This window comes from Thermobia domestica, chromosome 11 (genome assembly GCF_964235325.1).
Source record: "Thermobia domestica chromosome 11, izTheDome1.hap1.1, whole genome shotgun sequence".
NCBI lineage: Eukaryota > Metazoa > Arthropoda > Insecta > Zygentoma > Lepismatidae > Thermobia > Thermobia domestica.
The window spans coordinates 245,960,201-245,967,797 of record NC_137464.1 but is presented as its reverse complement, the minus strand read 5'-3'; positions in this window follow the sequence as shown (position 1 = coordinate 245,967,797).

Genomic DNA, 7,597 nt, shown 5'->3' with positions numbered 1-7,597 from the left:
CATTTTATTGTATAGACAGATCCTGTATTTTATAACATCCGTGAGTTTTACATTCTGATTTATTCTAGGATCTTATAAAATAGAGGATCTGGTCTTACAACAAAATCTTGAAGCCATACGTCACAGTTTCACCACCCCTACTCTGCCCACTCCGCCCAATAAGATCGCAATGTTTTGAGCCAACAATTATGGCGGAGACGAAAGTAGCCAATCAGACGATGGCGAAAACAAGAGTAGCCAATCAGACTTGCCGAGGTTCGGTTGTTTTTTGGCTTCAGTAAATCAATAGGATGAAGATACATGCAGGCAGATCCTCTACTTTATAACATCCTTGGATTTATTTCTATTTTAAAATACTTTTTCCTTTTTTTTTTCAGCTGGCGCAGAGAAACTGGTCGTTCTTGCCAACTGCATATAAAATTTGGATTCAGTGCTGATGAAGAAAATGTCGATTTCGCATAAGATAATACTATACCCAAGGCCGATTTAAGGGAGGGGCTTAGGGGGCTATAGCCCCAAGCCTTTACTCTTTTTAAAATCTCAACTGGCCATCAAAAAAAAATCATGAAGATACAATCATCACCATAAAAGAAAATATGACCAAAAATATGAAACCTATTCCCTTGACTTTTCTGCTGTATTTTCACAGAAATGTATTAGGCGAAGTCAGCAGAAGCCACATATTTTTTCTAGCCCCGGGAATCCAGATGCTTTAATCCAAGCCTGACTGTACCAACTCGAATTATTTAAAAAAAAAAAAAAACGAAATGGACTTGTAACAATAACAAACATACAACATAAAACAGTAGAATAACGATTATAAGTTAACTTGGAATCTAGTTGTGAAAGCGGAGACATTACAATCAAAGGTAAGCTAACCAGGAGAGCATCCATAATTTTTTTGTTGGGAAAGGTTCAAGTTTGGGGGCTGGTCCAATACTATAAGATGCTACGTCTATGTGGTATTGAACGGGTCTTATTCTGTACCCGAAAAGACAATCAATAATTGTAAAATACTTCCACCTATATTTTTGTTGGGAGAGATCCAAGCTTTGGGGACGGGGCTCTAATACTACAAGCCACACTGAGAAAAATCCATTATCCGGACAGCGGTATATTGTACAAATACAAGGATTCGTTATGTTTACTAAGGAAATCTGTACGGAGCGTACTTTATCCATATACTACATAGGTACTGCCTTTTACCCGCTTAGATATTACATCATGTCGCTGCAGGATGTCTGACATCTAACAATCTTCCGTATTTTACATACGTATACGTACTTTAAATACTTCAGCTATATGTTAAATACGTCCATCTGTGTGTGAGATCCAGGCCGCCTATAGACACCTCTTTCTTTCGCCATGGCTGACGTCATTGAACTACCGTCTTTTGCTTGCGAAACGAGGTTGTTTACAAACGGAAAAGAAGAGAGGAAAGAAACAAATGCTTGGGTAAGTACACTAGTTAACTATTACTTTAGTTCAATATTCCATTAATTATATATTCTTTTAGTGTAACTAGCTTTAATATAGTACTAAGTAAGTAATGTAGTTTATGAATACAATTCTTACTATTGTAAAACTCGTTAATGATTGAGGACAATGGAATGGGTGAATCTGAATTTTGAGAAATCTTTGAATATTAATGTTTTGAAACATTTTACATTTCAAGGTAGCAAAATGAATGTTATGTGTTTATTCATTCCGTTTTATATGTGACGATTTATTACTTGGAGCAGTTTTACTACAGGGCTGCTTAACATAATTGCTAATAAACCGTTTTCAGCGCGAAAATTCCCTTGTGTAGTGAAGATTTAGGATTTAGATTTCTGGGCTTTCGGCATCAATGGCCTTGTTAGCCCGTCGCATATGAGGGATGACTTCCCTCGGTGATCACACTATCCGGGGAAAGGAAGGGAAGAATGGATTGGGGAAAAATGGGGCCGCGGTGGCTCAGTGGTAGAGCGTTCACCTCTGGTGCTTGGGGTCCCGGGTTCGATCCCAGCTCCCGCCAAGTGAACCTTGTGGTGGACAAACACCGTGTGCGTGGGTTTTCTCGGGGTTCTCCCGTTTCCTCCCACTTTCTTCATTCCACCATTTCATACATTACCCATCATCACCGTTTCCTTTAGCCTAACCGGCATAGCCGTGGGACGTAAAACTCAAAGATTTCATTTTCATTTTTGGATTTGGGAAGGAAGAAAACGGCCTGGGACCTATATGTTAGGTACCACTCCGGCATTTGCCTGTTGTGAATGAGGAAAAGCCAAGGAAACCTCATTCAGGATGGCTGGACTTAAAATCTTTTGATACTTTTTCGACCGAGTTCCCCCACCGGGATCGAACCCGGGACCGTTCGCACCGAAGGCGAGAGCGTTAGCGAATACGCTACGCGGGGCCACTAGTGTAGTTTAGAAAACTCATTTTTACTAGGATATTTGCAAGATTTTTTTTTTCTTTTAGTTTAACGCCCCATGATTGTACATCAATGTAAGAGAGAAGGTGACGATGAGATACATGATAATGGTGGAATCAAGAAAATGTAAGGAAACTGGAAAGTCTTAAGAATAACCACAACTACAGTGTTCACCAAAAGCCTATTTGTCGGGAGCAGGAATCGAACCAGGGACCTACCGCGTCAGAGGTAAGCGCCCTCAGAGCTTTCTTTTGTTTAAAGAACTTGTTTACAATGAAATATATATATATATATATATATATATATATATATATATATATATATAACGAAGATATTGACATATTTTACAGCCTCACTGAAATTTAAAAAAAAAGTAGTCAGGGAGAGCTTACTTGTCAGGTTTTTATTTTTTAATTTAATTTATTTTTATTTATTTATTTTTGCTTTGTTATGTTCCCTAGTTAATTAATGTTTGGGTTACTGAAAATTAAAACCTTTTTAGTATTATTGTTATGTCATCACTTTGGAACCAAAACGTTAGATTTTTTTCTTGTGTTTTCATATAGGAAGTTGGTGAGTTTGTGCCTTAGCACTGGTTTGGTTTCTAGAACGTAATTGAAGGTCATGTTGAGTTGAGTCTTGGTGGGTTTGAGTTCGTGAAGTGTCAGGCACTGCTTGTGCCCCTGTCTTCTGTTTGTGATGTTTCCTGGCTTTGGGCTGTGACGTATTTATGTTGAGGAGTACCAACGCAGGCCGCGTGATATACAGGTAGCTACAACACAGCTTCAACAGTTAACGAGTGACAGGTCTTTGAATTTCAGCTTTCGTTACGGCGTGACTAATGCAGTATAGTGCTAGATTGAAATTCTATGGGTGGTAAAAACGGTATGGTAAGAAATACAACGTAATTGTTATTAGTTTAATTAGTGTTTCTTCATAGTATTGTTTCACTATTTCTAGAAGGAATTAAGTATTAACGAAGTAATGAATAAGCAAAAGCACACATTGATTGACGTTTACTATTTCTCATACTCCATTGAGAATGTTTTGATCCTCAGTTGCGCAAACATCCAGTGTGCGTTTAATTTCTTTCTTTTTTGGGGGGTTTACACTGCCTCACAGATGAGCTCCCTCGTGGCTAAGTGGTTAATGAACACGCCTTTGGCGTGGGACACCCGGGTTCGATTCCCTGCCGGGGGCCGCGGTGGCTCAGTGGTAGAGCGTTCACCTCTGGTGCTTGGGGTCCCGGATTCGATCCTAGCTCCGCCAAGTGAACCTTGTGGTGGACAAACACCGTGTGCGTGGGTTTTCTCGGGGTTCTCCCATTTCCTCCCACTTACTTCATTCCACCATTTAATTCATTGCTCATCATCAGCGTCTCTCTTAGCCTAACCGGCATAACTGTGGGACGTAAAACTCAAAGGTTTCATTTCATTTTTTCTTAATCTCTTGCACCGACCGACCGATCTCGATCAAATTTCCAACGTAGATGCGGTTCTGGCCTGGGAGTGTTTTTAGCTATTTACTTTGACAGAACTTAGGGGAGGGGGAGGAGGGGGACAGAAAAAATAAATGACTTAATTTACTTTGAAGTGTAAAAGTGCGAGCGTTTTCTTCTCTCTCTCTCTCTCTCTCTCTCTGTCTCTCTCTCTCTCTCTTCACTCCTCCAGTCTCCTCTCACTTTTAGGGCCGCGGTGGCTCAGTGGTAGAGCGTTCACCTCTGGTGCTTGGGGTCACGGATTCGATCCTAGCCCCGCCAAGTGAACCTTGTGGTGGACAAACACCGTGTGCGTGGGTTTTCTCGGGGTTCTCCCATTTCCTCCCACTTACTTCATTCCACCATTTCATTCATTTCTCATAATCACCGTCTCCTTTAGCCTAACCGGCATAACCGTGGGACGTAAAACTCAAAGATTTCATTTCATTTTTTCCTCTCACTTTGATTTCATGATTTCGCACTCTGATGAAAAGTATTAAATACCGCCAGGAAAAGTACTAATATATAACCTCTCTTTTAGGCGCCCCTCCAACCACGCGCCCGGGACACGTGCTTTGCTTGCTCGCCCATAGCTGCGGCTCTGTGAGCTACATAAGTAACATACAATGCTTACGTAATACTTTGGGTCATAAGTACTATTAAGAAAGGAAGAATTGCATTTTTTTAACTTTGGGAAAGGAGCTACTATGGGATTAAAGATAAGGTAGGAAAGGCAACACATTCCAGTCTATGCTTTCACCCAGCAGACATATTGTTTGGAACCAAAAAAATGTGATTTTTGGAATCTTGTACTTAGGTTCACAGCGGAAGCGACGAAATAACTTGAATCATCCATTGTAGCTCTCCCCGCAACCAGTTTCTAAAATGTTGGCAATAAGTTTGCGAAACGAGAGGTGACGACTCCAATTTTGGGTGAAAAGTCGCTATAAGAAATAATCGAGAAATTCATTGTCTATAAGCATTGTAAAAGTTGTAGATGTAAACTAAACAATATGTTCTACTCACTGGCGCAAATCCCGGAGGGGGGGGGAATGACGGATACATGTCCCCTCCAATCTTGGAACTGAGGGGGACTTCTCCCAAATAATCCGATTTGAAATGTGTTTTTTGGGAGAAATTTGATTATTTTTGTCCGATTGCTACAAAGGAACGTGAGATGTCCCCCAGAATAAGCCTCAAATCTGCAGCCTCCTAACGCTAAAGACAACTCTGATCCTCCACAACATTGTTTTTCAACTTCATAAGTATTTTGGACATCGCCAAAAAAAGTATGGTAACGGTCTTACCCCCCCTCCCCCCCCCAATGCTGAAGACAAATTTGCGCCGCTGGTTCTATTCACATCTTTGTAAACAGGGCGCAACCAATCCTTTAATTCAGGGATCATTTCAGGTTGTTTCGGGTACTTTTGTTCATGTTGTGGTCAAAATAGTTCCGAAATAATTAACACTACAGTACTTACGTTAAGCAATTTTTTGTAAAAGAAAAAGTGCAGAATAATTAAAAGACCCCAGAGGACAAATATAACAAACACCTTCTTCGCCTTTTTTCACGCATCTATAGCTAATCTTGTTGCTATCGGTAATGATGTATTACGTGTGTCTCTCAACGGAAACTCTGCGAACTAAAGGACATCAAGTTTGTAGTTATTCTTCGTTAGAGGGCAAGGGTAACATAACAATGCAGGATTGTGGAGTAGTGAGTACGCTGTATTTCCAAACTCTTCATCACTTGCGCTGATTAAAACAAACAAACAGAAAAAAAGAACGTAAAAACTGTTTTGAACTAATAATGCTTCTCTACAGATGAACATTTTGTTTGCAGCAAAAAGTCGCTAAATGTGTAAGTAGGTAAATCGTCATTTAAAAATCACCCAAAAAAGTCTCCAATCGGAATTTTTTTTTTTTTTGTCGTTATCGTAGGGCGACCATACGTCCTGTTTTGACCGGGACAGTCCCGTTTTAGGGGCGTGCCGCGGCCGTCCCGTCAGTAGATGGAAAAAAGTAGTATTCGTCCCGTTTTATGTAAATGAAAGAAGTAAATAACAAACCCAGTACCTTTACTCCTTTTAAAAGTATTAATAATAACAAAGCGGCAAAAATTGAACTGAAAATCCCTATATTAAACATACTCTATAGTTCGCAGTACTGCTCGAAAGGCAGCAGAGGTTTTAGCAGTTGGTTGTGTGTTAAACAAACTTCAACGTGTCTTTCCTTTTTCATAAGTACCCGCTCTGTAACGAAGAGAGAGAGGGGGAACTCTGATATCAAGGCACTGATAAGAACAAAGGTAGATCTAAAAGTCTAGTGTTGCAAGAACCTGTCCCGTTTTTAACTGAAAATTTTATGGTCACCCTACGCTATCGTTGAGGTCGAATTCCCCTTATTTAGCGACTTTACCCAAAATTGGCAACATTGACCCCCACCGAAAACACCCCGTCATCTTGAGCCTAGCCAGCATAATAGTGGGACGTAAAACTTAAAGATTTCATTTCGAACAACACTCCCAGAAACCTACTGTTATACTATTCTCAAACCACCCTTTCGTACAGTTCTCCCTATTCGAAAAAAAAAATTGTAAATAGCAGTGTTCATACATAAATATGGAACTCAATTTCCCTGAATTTTGCAGGTTTTCCAGGTATTAATTTTGCAATTTCCAGGTCTAGTGGAAGAAACTAATAGTACGAGAACACATAAATTTTAAGAATACTATATTTATATATTTGAGAATGGCCACCCTTCTCCCCAATGAACGATTGCAATTAAATATTGAGTCACAAGAAAATAAATAATTAAAATAAATAAAATTTAAGTTGAAAAATATTAAGTTGAGAAGCCTACTAAGGGAATTATATAATACTTTTGTTCCATACTTGAATACATTCAAAATATACAAAAAAATATTGGCTTGGGGAAGAAAAAAGGGCCCGCGAGATTTTAACTGATTCTTGTAGTACTCGACGACAGAAATAGATTACTGAAAGAATTTTCAAAATCGGCACAGGCAAACATGAAGAAAATCGCATTTTTCAGGTACCGGTTCAAAATGGGAAGAAAAAAGGGCCCGCGAGATTTTAACTGATTCTTGTAGTACTCGTCGAGAGAAATCGACTAGTGAAGGAATTTTCAAAATCGGCGCAGGCAAGCATGAAGAAAATTGCATTTTCATGTACCGGTTCAAAATGGGAAGAAAAAAGGACCCGCGAGATTTTAACTGATTCTTGTAGTACTCGACGAGAGAAATCGATTAGTGAAGGAATGTTCAAAATCGGCGCAGGCAAGCATGAAGAAAATCGCATTTTCATGTACCGGTTCAAAATGGGGAAGAAAAAAGGGCCCGCAAGATTTTCACTGATTCTTGTAGTACTCGACGACAGAAATAGATTACTGAAAGAATTTTCAAAATCGGCACAGGCAAACATGAAGAAAATCGCATTTTCAGGTACCGGTTCAAAATGGGAAGAAAAAAGGACCGCGAGATTTTAACTGATTCTTGTAGTACTCGTCGAGAGAAATCGACTAGTGAAGGAATTTTCAAAATCGGCGCACTCAAGCATGAAAAAAAAATCGCACTTTCATGTACCGGTTCAAAATGGGAAGAAAAAAGGACCGCGAGATTTTAACTGATTCTTGTAGTACTCGACGAGAGAAATCGATTAGTGAAGGAATGTTCAAAATCG